The sequence below is a fragment of the Lissotriton vulgaris genome, unplaced genomic scaffold (assembly GCF_964263255.1).
Source record: "Lissotriton vulgaris unplaced genomic scaffold, aLisVul1.2 SCAFFOLD_423, whole genome shotgun sequence".
In the NCBI taxonomy this organism is placed as follows: Eukaryota; Metazoa; Chordata; class Amphibia; order Caudata; family Salamandridae; genus Lissotriton; species Lissotriton vulgaris.
This window is the reverse complement of record NW_028247221.1, coordinates 620,323-647,110: the sequence shown is the minus strand read 5'-3', so window position 1 is coordinate 647,110 and position 26,788 is coordinate 620,323. Positions and strand designations below refer to the sequence as shown.

The window sequence follows — 26,788 nt, the reverse complement described above, 5'->3', positions numbered from 1 at the left end:
TAGAACGCTCATTTTGATTCTGAGTAACGCCACGACTTCTACCTCGTGAAGCCTGTTGAGGACCACTACGACCTCCTTCTAGATGAATTGCCACTATTTCGATCGCGCAAAACTGGACAATCAAATTTCAAATGACCCTCACCTCTACTGTTGCGTGCTTATCTAGGTTCCTGATCGATACTGTGACCTTATGCCCCTATTCGGCTATAAATCCATTTATTCCCTATATTGGCATAACCGTTCAAGTGCGATTTTCTGAAAAGTCATCTCTGGCCTCACACGAACAGAGCCACATTCCAGCATGACTCTCTGCTACTTCCTTTGCGACCAATTAGTGCAATGACAGAGCAGCAGTCACTATCTGATATTCCTAGATAACACTCCGAGTTCTTCAACAAGATAAAAACTTAGCAAACCTGGAAATCCCCGCTTGCTATGTTTTGATTAGTAATGGAACTCTAATGAGCAACTGATAACTGTCACTTCCTAGTGACATCTTTAGTTGACGTCTTATGTCCAGCAAACTTGCGTCAAACCCGGCACCTGTCAGGTATAAATATTACCAACGTTGCCTTAAGCAATGTGAGCTGCAAGCTACTGTTGCTGATGCTGGCTGCCTGCATGACCCTGTGTTGGTAAAAACTAGCACTCTGTCGCTGCAGCCTGCTATCCTGTGGTGGTGAAGCTGCTGATTACCATTATCGCCGCTACAGCGCGACCTATGGTGCAGTACGCTTGAGGAGCCGTGCAGCCGTCCTCTGCGAAGACATCCAGCCCAGCTGCCCGCGGACGCTGTCACCCCTCCTTCCTCGACGCGCTGAGAGAAGCCGCTGCATTTCTCGTGCAGAGAAATCCAGTCCCGGCGCTTCCGGTTTACCCTCGCGGGTGACTGGGATATCGAGAGAGACCCCTGAAGGAGATACCAATCCTCCATCATTCTATTCAGAGGTATGGTGTTGACTAAACCCTTAGACGAGAATTCTTGAAACAAACCTTGGCAAAACCAACTTAACTTAAGCTACTTACTTGCTCCCCTTCTCACGTGTTAGGCTTAGGTCAGGCACACTGGGGTAGGCTTAGTTAGAAGCACCAGTTGAGTATGTTAGCCTAATGTATATATGACTGTATATATGTTTTATTACTTTTAAACCATTGTATGGCTAAGAAACCATATCAATGCTTTTACAGTTCTATTTCGCAATACTTATCTCACTGTACGTACTTTTTATAATAACAATTATTGCAATTGTGGCAATACATTTCTCTTGTACGAGAAGAAAGACTGTTCAATAAATATTAACCCTTTATTGATACACGCCCGTCTCTCTATTCTCTACATACCGTGAAAGTAAACTGCACTAGACTGACTGAGTGAAATCTATGTCTATTGTTTCACACGACCCTAGAGATCGACTCTTGATCTGAGGAGCAAAGTTGTCATGTTGCACGGTTGTTGGAAAACTGAATCCCTTCTTGTCTGTGCCAAGGAAGCTGATCACTTCCTATGCAGAGAAGAAAGTTTCCAGTGACCTCTGAGCTAGTTGGTAACACAACCCAATTAAGTTTAGCATAGTCAGTGGAGGCCTGGAATATAAGCAGTTCCACGTCGATACTACTGTTTATGTTATTCCAATGCGCAGGGCCTAGTGGGAAACTAGGAACTACACTACATGGCGCCCTAACGTTTGGTAAGGCGATAAACTAACGCAAGACTTGTAGAGTAACTCAGTCGTGCATATTTCACACCCCTTTCTCCCGTAAATACTCCAATAAACGTCTGGAGTGGGTGAAAGGTTAAAATCCGCCCGACCTTAGTAGGAAGAGATTCCTATGTAAAGCTCTGGTTTATTCAACGTTGAAGGATACAGTGTTCCAAAATATTGTGCATCTAATCTTTGTCTCCTTGGAGACCTACTCTGCAAAACTCGCATTTTTACAATGCCAGAAAACGGAGCCCCTGGGGCCGCAGTAGATGCGACTCAGCAAGGTCCCGAATACACAGACCCGGGTGCTATTATCATCCCGGTCCAGTTAAGAAGATCTATAACTTTAAAACTTATAGAAAACGGACTGCCACCTCAAGGTGGTACAGTAATTTTCGTGATAGAGGCTCACGAGTATCGGCAGACAGAGGAACCTCCGGGAGAGTACGCTCCTTTCGAGGAGGTTGAAATCCCACTTAAATTTCAAGAGCACCTGCTCTGGTTTAATGGCGCCCTAAAACACAATGATCACATAACTAGGCTCGGTCCACTAGGTAGACCAGGAGCCACGTGGCCGGTTCTAGCCAGCTACACACCACATCCTGACATTGCAAGAATGTCTAGAGAAGAGCTGTTAGCACAGCTTAACACATTAATAAAAATACATAGGCAATTAGTCCAATATGTAATACGGACTGCAACAGTCCAGCCAGCTGTTAATACACCACAGCTGACCCCTCATCAGGGGAACACAATAAAATTACACCACAGAACATACAGTCATGTCTTGGTAAAACACCCGTAAAACGGGAACAAATTCCTTTCTGGTTAGCCCAGAAAATCACTCAAATAGAGGCAGTATTTCCTGATACTACCCCTATTGAGAAACACAGAATCTTGACCATCTGCCTTCCTATGGGAATCGCACCACACGTGGAGGACTGCGACACTTGGGGTACAGTCTTTGCTTCCATTTACACAAAAACACACGGTGTTCCGTCTATGGCGGTAATACCAGAAGTGCTAAAACAGATTCAAAATGAATTCGGTCCAGAGCCCGCTTTAAATCTAGGTATGAAATTACTGAAAGACTTCAAGCAGGTCACGGCTATATTATTAGCCAACATAAAGGGAGAAGCAGCATCTGTGGCGATTCGCCAGAAGTTGAAGGAAACAGATATAAAAGATCCTGTTGAACTTGCAAAAATCATAGAAAAGTGCTATGAAGAATTAGGTAGAGACAGCTTGGGTGGAAAACCAGTTAAGCCCCAACTGCTCGAAAATACTGAAAAATTATTTATTAAAAATAATTTAAACACTCCTAAAAAGAGCTGGGATGGAAATAAACAATCCACTCCCAAGGAAAAAGTTTTCCAGTCCAGAGGAAGGTCTCCTCGACGGAGGGAAAGAACTCCGACTCGAGAACGCCAGTCTCCCCAACGGGAGCCCTCTGAGAAAAGATATAACCTTAGAAATAGGGATAATCTGAAAAAACCTGATAGATATCAAAGTATTTATACACGTCCCTCTCGATCTTTTCCACAGAATTCGGAAAGAAGAGGACGGTCAGACCCAGGAGAGCACACCAAGTCCAAAGACAAGGAACCTGCTCAAAATAAGAAATCTCAATTTCAGAAAAAGAAGGTAGCGAGTATTAGAATAATCAACCATGCCGAGAATACTGAGGACACAGTTGAAAAACGGGGAGTGGGCATTGACAATGTTGGACAGTGCAGCAGAAATCAGTATAGCGCGCAAGATCTTGATGAGTCATCTGGAGACAGTGGACACGAATGAATACATTCAGGTTGAAACTGCCGACGCCAGACTTAGCGAGCCCCATAAAATATACGAAATAACATTGCGTATAGAGGGTGATAAGACTAGGAAAATTAAGGGTCTATTTTGGGATAAGCTCTCAAAAGGCTATGATATTCTGTTAGCTGAAAAAGATTGGCCCCCAGAGTTTGTCAGGGAGTGCCCTCGTGGCGAAGAAGTGATTATGCCTGCCTTCTCGAATCACATACCGATTCACAAAAAATACACATATGCAAGGAAATGGGCAGTAGCCCAGGCACCTGCATTGTATAAAAATCATGTAGGATGGGATGAGGATTCACCGCCTCACAAAATCCAATTAAAAAGTGAACCAACTGCCCAACGGCAGTATCCCATAAAGCAAGAAGCTAAAAAACAAGTCAGGGAGATCTTAGATCAACTTGAGTACCAGGGGGTGATTGAAACATGCACCTCTCAAATGAACAATCCTTTGTTTCCTGTCTCCAAGCCAGACAATTCATATCGTCTAGTTTTGGACTACAGACACCTTAATACATGTTGCAAAACCTTTGCAGTACAAAAATCGCATAGTGCAGCCCTAATGAATAACATAGTTAGGAAAAAATATAAAACGACATTAGACATTTCTAATGGTTTCTTTTGTCAAAACATTGCACCAGAAAGCAGATATTTGACCGCTTTCTCTGCATTTGGGTCACAGAAAAAATTCTGTCGACTCCCACAGGGGTTCAAGAACAGCCCAGGACTATTCTCAGCCAGGGTAACAGAGTTACTACAAATCTATGATGATGAAGCATTATCTTACGTAGATGATATTTATCTCACAGACGACGACTTGGATACTCACTTGAAAAGAGTGAACACCATTATACTTGGGTTCGCAGCAGAGGGTTACAAATTCAACTTTAAAAAGTCCCGAATTGCCCATCTGACAGTACTGTTTTTAGGGTACGAATTATCAAGTGAAGGGAAAAGCCTAGCGGACAACTTCTTAGAGAAGTGCGCTGTACTCCAAGCTCCAAAAACGCTGAAGAACTTACAATCCATACTAGGTTTTCTGAACTTCGGAAGAACTTACATACTAAATTATGCAGAGAGGGTTAAACCTCTCTACGAACTAATTAAACCTGATTTAAAACAAATCAATTGGACTCAAAAACACACAGAAATTTTGAGATCACTACAAACAGACATGTTAGCAAAAACAAAATTAGATACACGTGACAACACACGTGATCTTGTAATCCGAGTCATCCCAGGAAGATGCGGATTCACGTACCTAACCTCTAATGAGGGAGAAAAGGTACCAATTTCAATTAAATCTCACTTGTACACACAAGCAAAAAAAGCATTCAGTCGCGCAGAAAGAACTGTGAACGCAGTGCAAATCGCATTAGCAAATGAACGAGAACTAGCACACGGCAAACGGATTAATATCCTTACAGCGGAATCCGCCTTCGAGGCGCTATTCAGCCCAGTAAACCTGCCTACAGTGTCACTGGATCCGAAATGGATACAGTGTATAGATTCTCTAGGAGCGGAAGATGTGAAATACTATTTCGCCCCGCAATTTGAAGAACTGAATGATTTAGAATATGAAGAAGAATATCCTCTGCCAATCGAAATTCTGCCTCTCCCACAATACGCCTGTATAATCTATACAGATAGCTTTGTACAGCATTTCAACGTAGAGAGCAAATCCTACAATGCAGCATGTGCGATCATTAAAGGTCGTAGGCTGTGCGGTAAATTCAGACCGAAAGTAACAAAAACTGAATCAGTAAAGTACTGTTCGGTTCAAAGAACTGAAATCAGATCTTTAAAGATGGCGCTCGAAAATGCAGAACGCGAATTCCCCACACTTATAGTGTGCGATTCTCATTTTTGCGTCAATTCTTACAATAACAAACTGCAGAGTTGGATCGAAAACGACTACAAAGATGACACAGGTGCCACAATAAAGCATAAAAAGCTCTGGAACGAGGTAGCTCTTTTACACAAAGAACTACAAAAGACTCACGTGATTCACGCACAGAGTCTTCAACGTGATGGCGTTCATGTTGCAGGGAATTCATTGGCTAATACAGCCACCGCGGAAGCAACTAACCCGGCTTCCGTAGCCACAAAAAAGCGTACAGATAAGTACATAGACGGGGAAACCATGCTGGCAGTAAAAACGACCGTAAAAGGCGACTGTGCAGCACTACCCGTAAACTATCCACTCAATTATGCATACATAATCGATGCAAACTCCGTTCCTTTTGCTCGAATCCCTGGAGTGGGGGACAGAGCAATTCCAAACATGAACAGGAGAATATTTTTAATAGCAGACGCACACATGGGTTTGGGTCTACGGCACAGAGAGATTAAGGAATCACTGACTGAATTACAATCAGTATTCTGGTGGCCGGGAATGAGTGTAGAACACCAAATATATGCAAACAACTGTGAAAACTGTAATAGGGATCGCAGTAGCGAACCTTGCTACCGGCTACCAGTCAGAAAGAGCGTAACGCTGCCTACACCCCATCCTGCGTCCTATTAATAGTTAAGACGAAAAGCACTTAAAAAATGAGGCCCCCAGCGCTCGGCTGACGCTAGAACGGTTATAAAAGATTTGCGAGTCAATATCGGCACATACGCAATTACCACGTTCCATTCTGACCAGGGTCCTGCTTTCAGCTCTCGAGCTTATAAGGAGGCCATGGCTAGCATGGGAATTGGGTTGCGGTATTCTTGTCCGTCGCACAAGTGTGGTAGAAAGAAAAAGCCGGGATATAAAGCAATCTATAACTGCGAAGGTATTAGGTTCAGGCGCTGGGTGGGTCAAACATTTAATAAGTGTCCAGACTAGTCTTAACAACATGCCAAGAAATTCTCTAAAAGGTTTCAGCCCATACAAACTATTGTTCGGAATTAGAATGAACGTTCAGGACCTCGATAGTCAGATGTCAGTGGTACAAGAAGAAACAAAGCACTTTGATGTAAAAGACCGTTTGGCTGTTTTACAGGAACTGAATGAAACAAGAAAATCATTAAGCAACATAAAGTTAAAGCAACAGCCAAGTACCACTGACGAGGCACCACCCGCAACAGCCCCAGCAAGGCCTGTCTGGATTCCAAAGATTGGGGATCTAGTCAGAGAAAAGATCGCGGTGAAGAAGGAATTTGGGCCTTCTTACAGAAAAGCAGTACCTGTCTTAAAAGTCACCGGAACAAGATCAGTTGTGCTACCGCCCCTTGCTGGTAAAAAGGAGAACAGAGTCGTGTCTATCGATCTGGTAAAACCACAAGCATGTGGCCTATAATCAACAGTAGGCCCAGTGGACTCCCAAGAAACAACAGAATACCCAAACTTGCAACAATCCAAGAGGTTCAAACTGAAAGACTAATCACATTCGATCAGCCTGCAGTGCACAATGAAGGACTATGCAATAATACCATGGAACTGGTGCCTCTTGAAACACAGATTGAAACAGTTCGTCAAGAAACAACACCAGTCTACACTAATGTGGCATCAGAAAGTGCTACCGAGAGACAGATTGAAAGAACAATCCCATCAATTGACAGAACTGCCTCTGGTTATTTCATCAACTTCGACAACTTCTCTGAAGATTTAAACGACCCCGAAGTGATGCCAGAAACAAAAAAGTCTTTTAAAGAAAAAGCAATGGAACTCTTTCAACAACTGAAGGAAATCTACCTCATTTCCCCTTGGCTAGAGTTCTGGTTCGGTCTAGGTGTATTTTTCCTCCTGCTTTGGCTCATCATGGTACTGTGTTTGGGAAAATTCATTGAAGGAAAATATATTACAATGGACACAGCAAGTCAGAACATCAACCTAGTCCTGAAACCACACAGATCATCCCACGTGAAGAAAAGAGAACTGTCAACAGTAAATGTCACAGCAATTCCAATACCTGGTGGGGTAGTATGGGAGAAAACAGACTATGAGATCTATGGTCCGGTCGAAATCCTGAAGTATCCTCATCAACTGAAGGTTTCCTTAAGTGACTTTGTGACACCAAGTACATTCTCTGATGATTGGGACTTTAACAGTATTAATGACATGATGTCTGATTTAGTAATGTCAGCTAGATTCACAGATCATGATTATTTACAAGGTTCATCTAGTTATGAGCAGTTATTCTGTTACACCCACTATGGGGATCATTACTTGCATAAATCTGCACAGCCTAGAAATGTTTTTATGTATAATCAATGGGAACATTGTGCTACACCACCTAAAAGCAGTTCTAAAGCATTTTTTGAGAAATTCAAATACTTCTCAGGGTTTAACACCAGTGATGCAGAAACGTTTTATTACAAACTGTTAGATAAAACAGGAATGAAAACAATGCTGACAAATTCTAAATTGATATATTCAGAAGCATTTTATGACAAAATGATGACATTTGGTTTTGATTATTGGAAAAATAATATTGAAACGAAAACAATTTGGGGTACAAAAGATTGGCAGGTGCAAGGCATTGAAGCACTATTTAGAACCTGCATGATACCAGAACAAATGTTATTTTTAAATGACACAATACACCAAACATCTTGTCTTGGCCTAGCTAAGATCAAAGACCTTAAAACACCGTCTATACCAAAGCCAATACCTGAGAATACAACCACAGATATTGAGTTAGACGTGTCACAAATTTTACATTTCAACAGAACACATCCTGATTGGAAAAAGTGGTTAATCTGGCCTACAGACACAAATAGCTGTCAAGATAGGTTCCTGAATAAAACACAGGGGTTAAAAATGACCAGATTAGACCCTAGATACTCCCAGAGACAACATCCAGGGATTATAACAACATACAGTGTAGGGAAACTCTGCCTTGAATGGCTAACCTCATCCACACTGGCTGAAATTAAGCAACACTTGTCTTTATTAAAAGATGGTGCTGATTTGCGCGATTTCATTCTTGGACCACGCAAACAGCGTCAAAAGCGTTTCATAGCGACCAGTATCTATGCTGCTTACAACGAGGCTTGGAAAGTAAAGCAAATTGAAACTGCTGAAAAAATACGAGAAATTGATCGTATTAATTTGGAGAAATCACTTTCTGTGGTAGACAATGGGTTAATGACTCTGTCTTCCAGAATATATTCGTTGGACAATATTGTATCCTCTGCCTTTGATGTGATAGACAGAGATTTGCTAATGTTACAACATGGCCAGTCTCAATTACGCTCTATTATAGAATTAGGCTGGACGCTGCAAAATCTTCGTTCAGGCTATGTGCCTTGGCGTTTAATCAACACAACGTCATTATTTTACAGTTTTAACCTTACTGATAAACAGATCAGTTTGGCACAGAAAGGAGCAGACTATACAATCCTGAGCATCGAAAAACTCGAGAGATTACCATTGACAATGTCAGAGAGTCCTGTCATTGAATGGATAATACACGGAATTATCACAATTCCGATAACAACTTTCCGATTTCATAAATGCCTTGAGTACATACCTGCTGGCCAATATGAACAATTGGGTAAGGGATATGTAAAATCCGAATGGAAATTACCATACACTCATTCTTGCTATAGTGACAGTGACAAAAATGTATTTCTTAGTGGTGACAACTGTAAACACTCACTAAGCGGTATACTTTTGTGTCAGGGTATTAATTTACACGGAGCATGTGATGGAAATTCAAACAACCTCTCATGCCACCAGCTAGTCACACCTGCAACTCAGATAGAGCCCTTCTTTATGCAACTCGCAAACGGGAGTTACATTCTTAGAACGGATCACAGGTGCTGTGGCCTCGCGCCAGGGAAAAGTTATCTAGTACAAGTAACGTCCATGGTCAAATGTTGTATGCAAGCATTGTTCCCGAGCGGGCCTCCAGACATAGTGACTCCCCTCTGGCCTCGTCTGAATCTCTATTCTATACGAATTGATACATTAAGCAAAATGAAATCTGTGCTTTTACAGACAACAGTGCCTATAACGTCATCTAAAGAGACGTATGATCTTCTAGTCGCAAGGACGGCTACTGAAGTCCATGACCTTTTATCAACAAATTGCCCCGTGCATTTCGTAGAAATGTTCAGCCAACTCCTTAACATGTCTAGTGCAACAAGCATCCCAGGCATATTTAAGACAGTCTTTACGGGACTGCTAACACCCTTCGAGGCAATTTTGGGAATCTTTCCTAATTTTGTGCACTCCATCTTTGGCGGCATACCACTATTTTTGGGACTCATCGCAGGGATTCTATTTTTGATCATCCTGCTACGATATGGCAAGCCTCGGCTCAGACATAGCTCCCATGGGAATGGAAGAGACAATCCTAGCAATGCGCTACAGGGACAGGATAACTAACGTCCTCGGATTGGCCAGGCTGAGAGATCTAAACATGACCTGGTTCCTTTCATTCAGACCGATATGGCAAAATTGCATTTTACCTGTGCTACGGTGTATGCTTTGCGGCGAGGAATGCGTGTTGGACATCTGTCTTTCACTTCCATCAGCAGTACCAATGGACGTCGATACTTTGCTCAGACCAATAACGGCTCACGCATTGTGTTGTCCCCAGCGGCTACCAATCCTGATGACGGCATTCGTGGAGACTCCTGTACTACAGCCAAGTGGTAACAGTGGAGCGAGTGACAGAAGCAACATCATCCAGGTACAACGTTCTGTGAGCATTGCTGGTCCTGCCTTCGATGACAGCAATCATTCTCACACCTGCCAAGTTACAGCGCTATCTAATTTGGTTGAACTATCACCTGATTTTGTAGACCAATTCTTTGCGAGCCTGTCTGATACGATGTTCTCACCCATAGAGAAACAATAACTTTTGAAAAGCTTTCCGACACACAGCGTTCCCATGAACTCTGAATTCGGCCTTCAGTTTTGATCAACAAAAACTGCCAAGTGCTTTGGAAATCTATTTTCTTTGAATTGGACAATTTTTTAAAATATTGACCCTCTCTTTTTGGCACGAATAATTCTTTGCTTAACGTAAAAACTATTCTTAGAGAACAGAAGCTTCACACTTCTATTTCTAAACACATCTAGAGACATAACAACATAACACCAGCCTCTAGCACACATGTTATTACAATGCATTTTTATGTGATGATTTATCTCGCATTTCTTCTGTCAGAGATACTTCATGTGTAATTCCTTTTCCATAATCGTTCATTGACTTCATATGCAATAATTTTTTGAATGATTACTATGCTTTAAAAAACGTACAGTACCTAAATTCCATGTATTACAAGTACGCCTATTTCGAATGCATTTATGTATTTTGGGGTGGGCAATGTTACACATACATCTAATTGCTTAGTTTTAGTAATTTTGATGGACATGAAAACGTGGAGTGGGTGTTGCGTGCTTATCTAGGTTCCTGATCGATACTGTGACCTTATGCCCCTATTCGGCTATAAATCCATTTATTCCCTATATTGGCATAACCGTTCAAGTGCGATTTTCTGAAAAGTCATCTCTGGCCTCACACGAACAGAGCCACATTCCAGCATGACTCTCTGCTACTTCCTTTGCGACCAATTAGTGCAATGACAGAGCAGCAGTCACTATCTGATATTCCTAGATAACACTCCGAGTTCTTCAACAAGATAAAAACTTAGCAAACCTGGAAATCCCCGCTTGCTATGTTTTGATTAGTAATGGAACTCTAATGAGCAACTGATAACTGTCACTTCCTAGTGACATCTTTAATTGACGTCTTATGTCCAGCAAACTTGCGTCAAACCCGGCACCTGTCAGGTATAAATATTACCAACGTTGCCTTAAGCAATGTGAGCTGCAAGCTACTGTTGCTGATGCTGGCTGCCTGCATGACCCTGTGTTGGTAAAAACTAGCACTCTGTCGCTGCAGCCTGCTATCCTGTGGTGGTGAAGCTGCTGATTACCATTATCGCCGCTACAGTGCGACCTATGGTGCAGTACGCTTGAGGAGCCGTGCAGCCGTCCTCTGCGAAGACATCCAGCCCAGCTGCCCGCGGACGCTGTCACCCCTCCTTCCTCGACGCGCTGAGAGAAGCCGCTGCATTTCTCGTGCAGAGAAATCCAGTCCCGGCGCTTCCGGTTTACCCTCGCGGGTGACTGGGATATCGAGAGAGACCCCTGAAGGAGATACCAATCCTCCATCATTCTATTCAGAGGTATGGTGTTGACTAAACCCTTAGACGAGAATTCTTGAAACAAACCTTGGCAAAACCAACTTAACTTAAGCTACTTACTTGCTCCCCTTCTCACGTGTTAGGCTTAGGTCAGGCACACTGGGGTAGGCTTAGTTAGAAGCACCAGTTGAGTATGTTAGCCTAATGTATATATGACTGTATATATGTTTTATTACTTTTAAACCATTGTATGGCTAAGAAACCATATCAATGCTTTTACAGTTCTATTTCGCAATACTTATCTCACTGTACGTACTTTTTATAATAACAATTATTGCAATTGTGGCAATACATTTCTCTTGTACGAGAAGAAAGACTGTTCAATAAATATTAACCCTTTATTGATACACGCCCGTCTCTCTATTCTCTACATACCGTGAAAGTAAACTGCACTAGACTGACCGAGTGAAATCTATGTCTATTGTTTCACACGACCCTAGAGATCGACTCTTGATCTGAGGAGCAAAGTTGTCATGTTGCACAGTTGTTGGAAAACTGAATCCCTTCTTGTCTGTGCCAAGGAAGCTGATCACTTCCTATGCAGAGAAGAAAGTTTCCAGTGACCTCTGAGCTAGTTGGTAACACAACCCAATTAAGTTTAGCATAGTCAGTGGAGGCCTGGAATATAAGCAGTTCCACGTCGATACTACTGTTTATGTTATTCCAATGCGCAGGGCCTAGTGGGAAACTAGGAACTACACTACACTACAATAGGCACACTGATTGTACCCAAGCATAGATCTCTGCGAAGGAGAGTAATTTCGCGACTGTGACCTAGATGACTGCGATTGCGATCTATTCCGCTGCTGAGAATCATTTTGATTCGAGCGCGGAGGATATGCTTGTTGCAACAAAACTTTTGGTTTGAGCTCTTTCGTCTTTTTATCTGCACGATCTTTTTCTTCTTTCTCTCTATTTTCATAATACTGAGCCGTAGCCAGTATCTGGGCAGAAGTAGAAACAGCCCACGCACTCTCTGAATTTTTCAATTTATTGCTTAGGTCAGGCAACAAATTCGACACAAATTTATCCACAAACAATCTCTGGCCTCCCTCAGTGCCCATATCTTGACCACTGTGATCGATGAATGCCTCCTCGAATCTTGTAAAGAAATCAGAGACACTCTCGTCCTTCTTTTGCTTGCAAGCAGACAATTTGTCCCAGTTAACTTTCATAGCTGGCATAAGCGTTTTCATAAGGGTAATTATTCTTTGGGGAAGATTAGCAATGAGCTGTTCAGGCTTAGCCCCACCAACCTGCAAACCGTCAGCCGCTGTAAGTGCCGCCCAATCACCACCTAATTCAGCTGCATGGTCTTCGTGACGTATTTTCGCCCATACCGGTTGCGGTACGACATTGCCGAACAACATATCGATGTCGGCAAGATTCATTATCGTAGCATCCACTAACTGAGACAATTCTTTATAGTACCCTGCAGGATTTTTGCGAGGGTCAGGCAAAGTCTGCTTAACCTACAAAACTTCCGATCGTTTCCATGGAAGGTGTATCCACACTCTCAATCAATCAATCAATCACAGGCATTTATATAGCGCACTACTTACCCGGAGGGTCTCAAGGCGCTGGGGGGGGGGGACCTTCCTCCTGTTGTCGTTCTTCGGATGCGGGGGATGGCGGCGAAGGCGTGGCTGGCTGATCGGAGATGTCGTTTGGGAGCGTAGAAGTTGATGCGGTTGTTGAGGTAGCTAGGGACTTGATCGTGTAGGGCTTTGTGTGCGTGGGTGAGGAGGCGGAAGGTGATTCTTTTGTTGACAGGGAGCCAATGCAGGTCTCTCAGATGTCCGGAGATGTGGCTGTGTCGTGGGATGTCGAGGATGAGTCTGGCTGAGGCGTTCTGGATCCGCTGGAGTCTCTTCTGGAGCTTGGCGGTGGTTCCGGCGTAGAGGGCGTTGCCGTAGTCCAGTCGGCTGGTGACGAGGGCCTGGGTGACCGTCTTCCTGGTCTCGGTGGGGATCCACCGGAAGATCTTCTGTAGCATGCGCAGGATGTTGAAGCATGACGAGGAGACGGCGTTGACTTGTCTGGTCATGGTGAGGGTGGAGTCCAAGATGAAGCCCAGGTTGCTTGCGTGGTCTGTCGGTTTGGGTGCGCTGCACAGGGCGGGGGGCCACCAGGAGTCGTCCCAGGCGGAGGGCGAGGAACCCAGGATGAGGACTTCCGTCTTGTCTGAGTTCAGTTTCAGGCGGCTGGTCGTCATCCACTCGGCTACGTCTTTCATCCCTTCGTGAAGGTTGGCTCTGGCGGCGGCGGGGTCGTTGGTCAGGGAGAGGATCAGCTGGGTGTCGTCAGCGTAGGAGATGATGTTGAGGTTGTGTTGGCGTGCGATGGCCGCGAGGGGCTCATGTAGACGTTGAAGAGGGTGGGGCTCAGCAAGGATCCTTGAGGGACGCCGCAGAGGACTTCGGTGGCCTCTGACTTGTACGGTGGTAGACGGACTCTCTGTGTTCTTCCGTCGAGGAAGGAGATGATCCATTCCAGTGCCTTCTCCTGGATTCCGACGTTGCTGAGGCGCTGCACTAGGGTGCGGGGGCAGACAGTGTCGAATGCCGCGGAGAGGTCTAGGAGGATGAGGGCCGCTGTTTCTCCGTTGTCCATCAGGGCTCGGATGTCATCGGTGGCAGCGATGAGGGCGGTCTCGGTGCTGTGGTTGGCTCGGAAGCCAGACTGTGAGGGGTCGAGGGATCCATTTGTCTCGAGGAAGGCGGCCAGCTGCTTGTTGACGGTCTTCTCGATGACTTTGGCTGGGAACGGGAGGAAATGTGGCGGAATAATAGGAACAGCATTAGCATCACCTGGCATCCACACTGGTGGAACTTCTCGCATGGGATACTGACCAGGCGTTGCCATCCACTCCTCAGTTTCATCTTTAAACAGTGCACGGGGTATCACAGTGGGACGAAAAGATAAAAGATGCTCAAGAGCACGTCGAACATTGCTACCCACAAGTATACCACTCGCAAACTGAAGCTGAAGTTCAGTCACATCAATCGGTACTTCGTTAACCTCATCATTAGATATAGCTTCACGTACGAATTTTCACATTTCGTCAAACACGAATCTCTGTGTTGGCACATTGAATTGAGAGAAAGAGAAAGTCTCAATAATTGTGCGCGGAGGATTTTTAAGGGGGTACCTAATCCAATTACGCGCCATATTGATTAATGTATCACGTTCCCTACCACCAGGAAGCTGACTCCGTCGTTGGGGAGCATCAGAATCATCAGACCCAAGAAGCGGTCCAAAAGGAGAATAAAGATTAGCAACAGTGTTAGGAATGCGTCTTCGAACAGACGGAGAAGAGGAGTAAAGTACAGGAGCAACAACATGAGGGCTAAAGACAGAAGCAGCAGGAGCAGTAGGAGTAGCTACAAGAGCAGAAGTAGCGGGAACAACAGCTTGAGAAGGTATAGACGGTGGAGCAGTAGGAACAGGAGCAGGTAGAGGAATAGGAACAAGAGGATTCGCAATGGCAGGGCCAACGACAGGCTCATTAACAGCTGCCGGAACAGCAGGTTGAGGAACAGGAGGAACCACGGGAGCTGTGGTCTCCTGTGCATATGGAGGTGGCGACTTCAGTAGATAAGACAACAAAGGGTCCTCTACTGTTTCCTCTCCCTTCTTATCCGTACTAGTCGGCAAAGCAGGATAACATTTATCCACTGTCATACGTTGCAATCTATCAAAAATTTCCTTTTCCTTCTCTTCTTTGTCTTGCTGAAACTGCTCTGCATTTCTCATCGTTGTAACGATACCTTCTCCCTTATTACGTTTAAGCTGTTTGATTTCTTTCTGCTTGGCTTCCTTACGCCATAACCGAAAGGAATCAAACATTGCCGGCCTTGCTTTTCTTTGGAACAATTTAGCTTCAAAATTATCTAAAATCGGGGTCTCAAAACTACCATGAGGTGGCCAACTAAGGACACCGTCATTTTTAGTGTAACGAACCCAGCAATCATTGAATGTGATAGGACCCACACCATGTCGACTATATAATTCATAAATTGGAGTTCCAACTGGAGGTATCGGACACGAGTCCTCCAATCGGGAATCCGCACCACAACCTCTAAAGCAACTGAACAAAGTACTACGGCCAGGCATCGTGCACACTAATCGAGTTTCACAAACGTCAAGGGTTATTGGATTACAATGTCCCTGCAAAAGTGCAAAAACCCTCAGTTTTTGGCGACTGCAGACGTCAAATAGAACAACTAAGAGCAAAATACAAAGAACCACAAATGCAATGGAACCATGCAACAACTAAGCACCCACAACAACTAAGGATTTTGGGAGCGACCCACAAATAATTAACTCAAAGAACAATGGCGTCACCAGGAAGGCCCGTCAATTGTCTCGCTGTACCAAGGTCTACGCCAGGCGCCAAAACAGGTCTACAGTCAGGGCAGCAGTCCGTCGCAGCCATCAGGAGGCGGGGATCTTCGCAGGAAAAGTCTTCGGGCCACTTGTTTCGACAACAGAATCGATGAAGCGGGTGCACCTTCCCTCGGAGATTTCACATGAAGTTCCTCACGATCGTCGGGCTTTGGACCGGTACCGCTGATGCAGCCCCATGTTGGGCGCCAACTGAAGGACTGGGTTTTTCTAAGACCCAGCAGTGCCAGGGATAACACCTGAAACCTTCGTGGGTTACCTGTTCCGGCGTACAAATGATAGAGACACGGGACACTTCCTTCGGCGTCAAAGATTCGAGGTTTATTTACTGCAGGGAACACAGAAGTCACGAGAAGTACATAACATGTATGTTCACGGAGACTGCTTCGAATTGTATCTGTGGATCGCTCCTTTTATACAGTTTTTCGTCATAAGATAACATGGCAAACAAAAGGTTACAACCCGGTTCCCACAGTAAATTTCATAGGGGGTCGCTTTCATGTATTCAGGGCCCGGAACATGATTACAGTAGCATTTGTCGGTTCCCAACTGTAAAAGTACATCTTCCCACCATTAGTGCATTCCGTTCGGCTGTAAACGAATCAAGGAAGAGTCAGAAACAGGTACAGAGGAAGACGAAGATAGCGAACAGATCGAAGAGAGTGTAAAAGGGGTGGTATCAGGAAACACGATTGCAGGGATCAAAGGAGACGTGCTTAATGAATGCACAACTGAGACAATAGACCGGCACGGCAAGATGAGCCTCGAGCGGGGCCATCTGCCTTACAGTGTCATCCCCCTCATCATAAAGACACCCTCAAAGGAACACGTGTCTTCCGCAAGAGTTTGGGAATCCCAGGGTCACGAAGCGAACAGTGTCCGTTCGCTGGCTACTTGAGGGCAAGAAACAAAATGGATGCCATATCTAAAATGGAACCCGTGGGTTCAGATGAAGAAACCCACGAAACAAACGAACGGTTTAGGCTAGCACAGCGAAAACGCGTACACCCACTAAACTCGTCATTTGCGGTTCATAGATACCAGACTCGACCATATTCGGGCGAGTCGAAAACACCACTTACAATTGTCACAGAACCTCAGAAGGTATCCCTTAAGGATAAGACCCCTCACTCACCCGAAGGTGACATGCTTCATCATATGGGTCCTCCTTTCCAGTGGGGAAAACCTAGTCACCACTGGGAGCTACTACTTCAAGGTTTTAAGGAAGGAGCTCAGAGATGTTTTGAATTTTCTATGGAGTAGGATGGTAATCCCATATGTGTGCTGTTAAGGTTGAGTGAGGTATATTGCAGCGCTGTGTGAAGGAAGGGTGTGGATTAAAACTGCCTAGATAGATCACCATTAAACTTTATTCCTGTGTGCTACCTGACAGGATTAAAATGTAACAGCACAGTGGTATGGATATAAACCACTGTTAGTGATAGGTCGACATGTTTCAGCCTCTTGATCTAATTTCAGTATCAGCGGCTTTCTTCAGGACCAGATATTTATACAATGCTGCTGCAGTTTGTGTGCAATATGACAAATAAAATAAAAAAGTAATTTGTGATACACCACCAGTATTCCTGCTCAATTCGATTGCTTGTGTCAGGCCATATTCTGGATATCTGTGGAAAAAAACAACAGATGCTGAGGTGGTTGTGGGAGAGAGAGAGAATGAAGGAAGGGCAATTTAAACCAATTCAAACCAATTACATCACATGTTTCACTGTGCATAGTGTTCTGTCACTATGTCATACTTAAATGTTGCCTTATATCTATTTATAAGCATTTTGGATTTACCCACAATTGTTGGATAACCCAGCCTCACCTCTACCTGTCAGGTTGGTCAGGAGGGAGGCCCCGGGCTGCGGGAAGAAAAAAGACACTGTAGTGATTGCTGACCACACTGTCTTTATATCTCTAAAATCTAAATTCTCTAATGTCTGGAAGGACATCTACGCCATGGGCCGTGAAACGCGAGGGCAGTGCATACATTCAAGGCATGTTTTAAATAAACAGGATCCAAGTTATCCTAAGTTTGGAAAAGTGAGCTTAGACCTTGTGATGAATCTAGGCTGTACTCTAGTTTAAAAGGGTTTCTCTTTTAGTTTGACCTTGTAGTAACAGTGAAGGTAGACAGAATACTGGCTAATAAGCCAGGCTATGTTTCACTACAATCTAGCTTCTGTTTTAGTCTGTGAGTCACTCTGCTTCAATGTAGAGGAGTAACCCTGCAAGCCTATATTTAACTATTAATATGCAGCCAGAGGACTGTTCAGCAACCAGACCCCACCGAGCAAAGTGACTCACCTCTCCGTCGGTACCTCTTCATGGAGCAGAGCTAACCCCGGGAGGTACCGAACGGCAGGACTGCTCGTGTATATATAGTCTGATTAATTGTTCACAGCTGTGCTGAACGATGGGTCCTGACACTGGTCGCCGTCTATTCTTATGCCTGCGTTGTAAAGTCGTAAATGCGCATGTGCAGCGATTCAATACTGCTTGTTTGCGCATGCACGAGACCGTTCTTCGTGATCGCCTGTTCGTTTTATATGCGCATGTGCAATACATCGCACTATTTACTCGCGCATGCGTTTTTAAACGTGGATGACCAGCGCTACCACCTAGGATGCTGTGCTCACGGGGAATATATCATAATACACAGTTATGTAGTGGGATTGACTCTTTGTCGAAATGACAGTCCATATCTCTCTCCATGTATCTTTCATTTCTGGAGAGACAATCGTGGAGGTAGAAGAAAGGGTGTGTTATTGTTAAGCTGTCCAAATGTAGGCATAGTCCTTTATTGATCGTAGATCAGATAAGGGATTAGTAGTGGCACAATTTTCTTTATAGACACAGGCTATTCGAAGTGGTTATTATGCCAGTAGCTGCTGCGTAAGTTGGTACCATATTAATCATGATGTCCAGTGGCGTATCCCTATTATAGAGGAGAGTTACTCAAATATGTTGATTTAATATTAAGAACATCTCCTGGATAATGGGAGAAGATATAGATATCTTATCGCAAATCATGAAGGGTAATATTATCTTTGTGGTAATTATTTGCTCTCATGGAAATCAAGTTATTAATATAAGTATTATGTCTATCTGTTGTGCCAGTCAAGATACCTGGCAATAGACAACAGGACACAGTGTTTTCATGTTATCCCAGGACAGTTACAGTTCCGTAGACCACCCAGCGTGTATCTTTTATGGAGCCAGTGTGGATATATTAGAGTTTCTTGTTCTTATTACTCAGTCTAGTGGTAGAACTCATCCTGCCTTCCTCTTCCACTTATTGTATATTTGTACTTGCTCTGGCCCTCAGATGTGTCAGTACTTGCTTAGTCCATTCAAATAAGGGTCCAGGGTATTTCATCATTTAGACCAATGGTGTCTGTTCTCAATCTGTATACCCACTTTTGTTCTTTACGGAATAGTAATTTAGAGGGGTCTGTCAAGTGTGATGGAATCCGCGGCTTTTCTAATACCACACATTTAAGGTTGGCGTCAGTATGTCCTTTGTCCAAAAAATGATTGGTCAGTTTTGTTGACCTCTTGCCACTTCTTATAGTACTTTTATGTTCTTGTATTCGCGTTTTTACTTTTCTAGTGGTCTTGCCCACATAACGGAGCTGACAAGGACACCATATCAGGTAGATCAAACCTTCGCTGTTGCAGTTGGTATGTTTCTCAATTCTCCAAGGGCGTGACGTACCGATGTCTAGCTCTAAAGTTTTCTCTGTTTGTGGACAAACTGAGCACGTGCCACAAGGAAAGTGGCCTACTACTGGGGGCAAGTTCCACAAAGTCATCTGTGTACTTATGTTGCTGTTTTTTTGTGGGCGAGTATGGACTAATTTGTCCCTCAAGGTGGCACTACGTTTGTATGCAAATAGCGGACGGGGCAGTTAATTATTTGCTAAGTTAAGAATGGGCCAGTGTTTGTTTATACTTTTTTTGACAGAGTTCGAAAAACTGGAGAAGGTATTAACAAATGTCATTGTTTGGTTAGGTTCTTTTTGTGTTTTCCGCTCTAATAACCATTCTCTGTTGTTATTAGCGGCTCTTTTCTTAGAGTTCCGAATGATATGATTTGGATATTTCTTAACTTTAAGGTCTTTTGTTAGTCCTGGGATAACATGAAAACACTGTGTCCTGTTGTCTATTGCCAGGTATCTTGACTGGCACAACAGATAGACATAATACTTATAATAATAACTGGATTTCCATGAGAGCAAATAATTACCACAAAGATAATATTACCCTTCATGATTTGCGATAAGATATCTATATCTTCTCCCATTATCCAGGAGATGTTCTTAATATTAAATCAACATATTTGAGTAACTCTCCTCTATAATAAGGATACCCCATTGGACATCATGATTAACTTGGTACCAACTTACGCAGCAGGTACTGGCACAATAACCACTTCGAATAGCCTGTGTCTATAAAGAAAATTGTGCCACTAGTAATCCCTTATCTGATCTACGATCAATAAAGGACTATCCCTACATTTGGACAGCTTAACAATAACACACCCTTTCTTCCACCTCCACGATTGTCTCTCTAGAAATAAAGGATACATGGAGAGATATATGGACTGTCATTTTGACAAAGAGTCAATCCCACTACTTAACTGTGTATTACGATGTATTCCCCGTGAGCACAGTATCCTAGGTGGTAGCGCTGATCATCCACATTTAAAAACGCATGCGCGAGTAAATAGTGCGATGTATTGCACATGGGCATATAAAACAAACAGGCGATCACGAAGAACGGTCTCGCGCATGCCCAAACAAGCAGTATTGAATCGCTGCACATGCGCATTTACGACTTTACAACGCAGGCATAAGAATAGACGGCGACCAGTGTCAGGACCCATCGTTCAGCACAGCTGTGAACAATTAATCAGACTATATATACACGAGCAGTCCTGCCGTTCGGTACCTCCCGGGGTTAGCTCTGCTCCACGAAGAGGTACCGACGGACAGGTGCGTCACTTTGCTCTGTGGGGTCTGGTTACTGAACAGTCCTCTGGCTGCATATTAATAGTTAAATATAGGCTTGCAGGATTACTCCTCTACATTGAAGCAGAGTGACTCACAGGCTAAAACAGAAGCTAGATTGTAGTGAAACATAGCCTGGCTTATTAGCCAGTATTCTGTCTACCTTCACTGTTACTACAAGGTCAAACTAAAAGAGAAACCCTTTTAAACTAGAGTACAGCCTAGATTCATCACAAGGATTAAGCTCACTTTTCCAAACTTAGGATAACTTGGATCCTGTTTATTTAAAACATGCCTTGAATGTATGCACTGACCTCGCGTTTCATGGCCCATGGCGTAGATGTCCCTCCAGACATTAGAGAATTTAGATTTTAGACATATAAAGACAGTGTGGTCAGCAATCACTACAGTGCCTTTTTTCTTCCCGCAGCGCGGGCCTCCCTCCTGACCAACCTGACAGGTAGAGGTGAGGCTGGGTTATCCAACAATTGTGGGTAAATCCATAATGCTTATAAATAGATATAAGGCAACATTTAAGTATGACATAGTGACAGAACACTATGCACAGTGAAACATGTGATGTAATTGGTTTGAATTGGTTTAAATTGCCCTTCCTTCATTCTCTCTCTCTCCCACAACCACCTCTGCATCTGTTGTTTTTTCCACAGATATCCAGAGTATGGCCTGACACAAGCAATCGAATTGAGCAGGAATACTGGTGGTGTATCACAAATTACTTTTTTATTTTATTTGTCATATTGCACACAAACTGCAGCAGCATTGTATAAATATCTGGTCCTGAAGAAAGACGCTGATACTGAAATTAGATCAAGAGGCTGAAACATGTCGACCTATCACTAACAGTGGTTTATATCCATACCACTGTGCTGTTACATTTTAATCCTGTCAGGTAGCACACAGGAATAATGTTTAATGGTGATCTATCTAGGCAGTTTTAATCCACACCCTTCCTTCACACAGCGCTGCAATATACCTCACTCAACCTTAACAGCACACATATGGGATTACCATCCTACTCCATAGAAAATTCCAAACATCTCTGAGCTCCTTCCTTAAAACCTTGAAGTAGTAGCTCCCAGTGGTGACTAGGTTTTCCCCACTGGTAAGGAGGACCCATATGATGAAGCATGTCACCTTTGGGTGAGTGAGAGGTCTTATCCTTAAGGGATGCCTTCCCCTGTGTTATAACACATTTTGAGAGTTGAGAGAAAAACAAGGGCTTTCTTCATAACATCGCATACACATGTGAGAGACTGTATGTGTATATAGTGGTTTTTTGAGTATTAATGAGGGAAGGTACACCAACAAGTCTATAAATACCCAATCCACGGTAGTGTTAGCAAATGAATGCACCCTGCCTTACCAAGGACTGTTTGTTAGGCCAAACTCCAACCGCATCTCAGCCGCTGAGGCATAGTTTGGGATATTAAAGAGGAGTCTGTAAGCCTTGACTAGTATACTGTACAGAGTCTTAAAGCCCCTGCTTCTCAGGGCTTCATTTCCATAGGTGATTGTTGGTAGTATTTTTAATAGTGCTACCTGGAGGAGAGGTGACAGTGTTGGTCTTGTCAGTTTCAATTTGAGTTTCCTTAGCGTTACTGCCAGTGCCATCCCCTTCCTGTTGATTGCTTCCTTCTGCATGAAGAATTTGCCCCTCTCGTCGGTTACTATGCCTAGGTAGGTTTATTTTCCTGCCGCCATTGATGGTCATTGTTTTCGTTTTCTTGAGGTTTACTTCCAGGAAAGTCTCTGCTATGTATGTCTGCAATGCAGGTATTGCATGCCCACCTGTGTATGGCTCACCAGGACCACGTTGTCCGCATATAGAAAACTGGATAGCTTTACTCTCCACAACCTGAGGCATGTAATTTGCAGGAGTTGAGTATCTGCGCCAGATACGCCCTATAGAGGTTGAATAGCATGGGGGTGAGCACTCACCCCTGTTTTAACCATTTGGTAAGTGGAACTCGCCTCGAGAGGTGAATGCCCTCGCCCAGTTTCACCTGCACCTAGGTGTCTGTGTGAAGTAGGATTAACATGTTCATCAGTGACTTCGGGATGTTCCAGTCGGCCAATTTCCTCCAGAGCCTAACCCAGTCTATGTTGTTAAATGCTGCTCTGAAATATATGAAGCAAGGATGTAGGGGCTGCTTAGAGCATCTTGCCACGTCTATGAGCATTGTCATGGTCAGGATGTTGGTAGTTGTGTCCATAGATTTAGAGAATCCAGTTTGATTGATTGAGGATGATGGTGTTTGCTGATGCCCACGATTGGAGATTGTTACTTGTGAATTTAATGTACAATTCTTTATGGTATCTGTATTGTACGACATCATAATGATTGAATTTCGGCATTAGCTAGGTAGTAACAATGAATGTATGAACACAAATATGTGCATTGACATAATGTATCAAATGTAACAATGAAGTAATGTTTTGTTTCACGATTTGTTGAATTTTCTGTAAGATAAATTTAATGTACGAATTGATGAAAGTAATTTGGTGCAATTATTCAAGAAACAAGTCATAAATTTAATTAAGCAAGGAACCTAGCGTTCACAGGAACAGTGCACACTGCATTTAGGTCGTTACCTGCATTTTCTTAATCTGCAAGTAATATTTCCCACTCTTTCCTTGCTGTTATCTGGCCCGACTTCTTGTTCCCAGCTTGTGGTACCACCCCCTCTTAATCTGCGTTTCATGGCTTTGATTTCTATAATGTATTATGTCGCTTGAATTAACCCTTTTGAATTGTGGCTGTTGCAGCTGGAACCAGGATAACTCTTCGACACCAACTCCAAGACTGACTAGCACAGAAGAAATTCAGATCATCACATGTTTTGCAGACAAATGGCAGGAACAAAACAGCAGTTTCAGAAGAGAAAAGCACCCATACTCCCATCTCTAATATTCGGCACCACAGAAATAAAACGCAACCTTAAACGCTTTCAGTAGTTGTTTTTTTAGTTTCACTTATGAAAAGCATGTACAAGATGGAAGGTGGACCGAGAGTGAATTGTGGTTTTGGAAACCATCCAAGTTCTCTCTGAACTTAACTTGTTTTGCCACTCGGCGCACAACATCCGTGTTCATGAAATGTGTTGCTGGCATCTCAGAAATGAATACCGTTACTTAAGTCTCCGGTCTATGCTTCTTGTGCCCCAGTGCAGAGTGTGGAGGTGAATTACAATCCATGCACAAACAGCGGTACACACAGATTGGAAACTCCGCCTTGTCTAAGAATCATTGCACCGCCACTGCTTTCCCTTGACCGATTCCGCTAGGTGAAGCCAGCTGAACTTTATTGGTGAAAAAGACAAAACATGTAGAATTTAGGGCCAGATATACGACCATTGGAATTTGCGAGTTAAAAATTGCGATTCACAATTTTCTAGTCGCAAATTCCAACCTACAACTGTGTCTGAGACATTGTTTGCGATTCCCAATGCGGTATCAAATTGCATGCACATTAATAAGGCTGCCGCCATTACCAATGCCCCAGCCATTGGTAATGGCTGGGGACAGCAGACCTCCATGTCTGGGACTGCTTTTAGATAAAGCAGTTTTTTTTTTTAAATTAGTTTTTTAAATGCAGCCTGTTTTCCTTAAAAAACTTTTCAGTTTATTTTTTTAAGGGCAGGGGTCCCTGGGACCACTGCCTGCCTTAAAAAAATATTTGTGCATGAATTCACAAAGGGGGAGTGGAGTGGTCCCCTGGGGACCCCTTCCCGTTTGAGAGTGCTTTACCACCCTTCTGAGATGGGTGGTAAACTGCGAGTGTTCTGCGACCGCAATTACGGTCGCAAAACATTCTTAAATGGGTGTTGGACTCGCTATTAGGAAGGGACGCCCTTGGCACACCCCTTCCAAATAGCGAGTCGCTTATCCTATTTTGCGAGTCGCTAATTGATTAGTGACTCGCAAAATAGGGTTGGTACATTGACCTGACATTTTTTGCAGCCGCAAAGGGGCTGAAATCCCCTTTGCAACCGCAAAATTCGGTCGTACATCTGGCCCTTAGTGTTTTTATAGAAATTTTGCACCTTCTACCTCATTTACATGAGAAAAACGTGGACTAAGCCATTTACAAAATATTCCCTACCTTACCCCGGGGTTATGGTATATACCAGGGACACTAAATAGCTCACATCCTTTTCAAATTGCTTAGATTTTGGGCTGACTGAATACACGTTACAGGACGAATTCTGGTACAAATGCACCATACATTGTGACCCATTTCAAGACATTTTTTCTAAAATCAGAGTGTAGTGTAAATTTGAACAGTGGGAGCGGCACCTAACCAGAGCACAAAGGTGAATAAATCTATGCAGTAAGATAAAATTGAATAAAACCTTCCCGGTCATTATGTATGGACTCAGTTGTGTTCCTCTATGATGTGAGACACGTTGAACACGTGAAATATTAATGGTGATTTTCAAGCTATTTATACTGTACAGTCTTAATAAAGAGGCTTATGACTTATGCTATGCGCCAGTTAGCATGTGAACTGAAATGGCACATATATACAAATGTATTACATGCAATTCTCACTCCTGAACAGCCGTGATTTGTGACCTGCACCAGAGACCAGACACGTTCTCTTCTGTCCTTCCTCCCTTGGAAGGTGGCCGTCACATATGTTCTCGCTTATTCAGTGCTGTATCTTAAAGTCTGGTCCATATTTCTGTATCTATGACCTTCCCCGTCCATCTGCACGGTCCCTCTAGTCTAGATAGAGCTACAGACCTCTGAACAGAGTGGATCATGCACATCCAGCACAACAGGTTTCTGTCTCAATGACTGTCAAGGTGCCCATAACCGCACTCTACATCAGCAATTATAATATATTGCAGACAAGACAGAACACTGCACAATCATCCCACACAAAACAGAACACATGACACATATCCAGCATGGTACAGCTGTGCAATGTGGTTGGCTGTCAGTGCCGTCCCAGCCACAGTTTCTGCTAAGAAGCAACACGAACTCACACACATGCAACACAACCTGTACACTGCACACACCTCCAGCCCAGCAGAGGTATGTCATAGTAAGGTATCACGGTGCTAACAGAAAACACCGCACAAGTTTGCCAACAGTCAAACACATCGAGCGGAACTGCTTACAACCACTCAACACTTTTCTGATATGACAGTAGAATGGGGTTATTATCCCCCCCAAAAACGAGACTAAATGTAGTTAACATAACATACTGGCTAAACCAGGGCACAAGTCCTATAAAAAGAAGTGGGGGGGACTGACCCAGTTAGGCAGTTTACACGTGACATCATAACACATGCCATTACATCACATAATGTCACAACACGTGACATTCTACGTTGCATCACAAGAAGTGATATCAGATACTAAGATCTCACGCATATGTTGATCAGGTGTATCAGGAGTTCATTTTAGTGATTTATGAAATTTAAAAGGTGAGATTTTGAGTTGGGCTTATGTCTAAAAAGTGGCGCAATCTGTACGCAAAATCTAGGCCTCAACAAATACTTTTTTTTTTAAACCCTGCCATAAAGAAATTGGCAACAAGGAAAAGTATGGTAGTATATCTGTTCTACTTAATTGATTTCAAAGTCTGCATTTCAAAATATTTTATGGGGTTAAGGCAGCAGCTGCAGAGGTGCCCAGTAAATCTCAGGGAATAATAAT

At 43.5% G+C, this 26,788-nt stretch overlaps 1 long non-coding RNA gene across 1 annotated transcript in view; it reads left to right on the top strand.

The window, feature by feature from the left end:
• LOC147665214 (uncharacterized) overlaps positions 1-24,068 on the top strand; it is a 172,262-nt gene extending 148,194 nt beyond the window's left edge. The window contains exon 3 of the long non-coding RNA XR_015305017.1: positions 23,888-24,068. This is a non-coding gene — a long non-coding RNA (uncharacterized LOC147665214). The remainder of the gene's footprint in view (positions 1-23,887) is intronic.
• Positions 24,069-26,788: the final 2,720 nt, after the last annotated feature.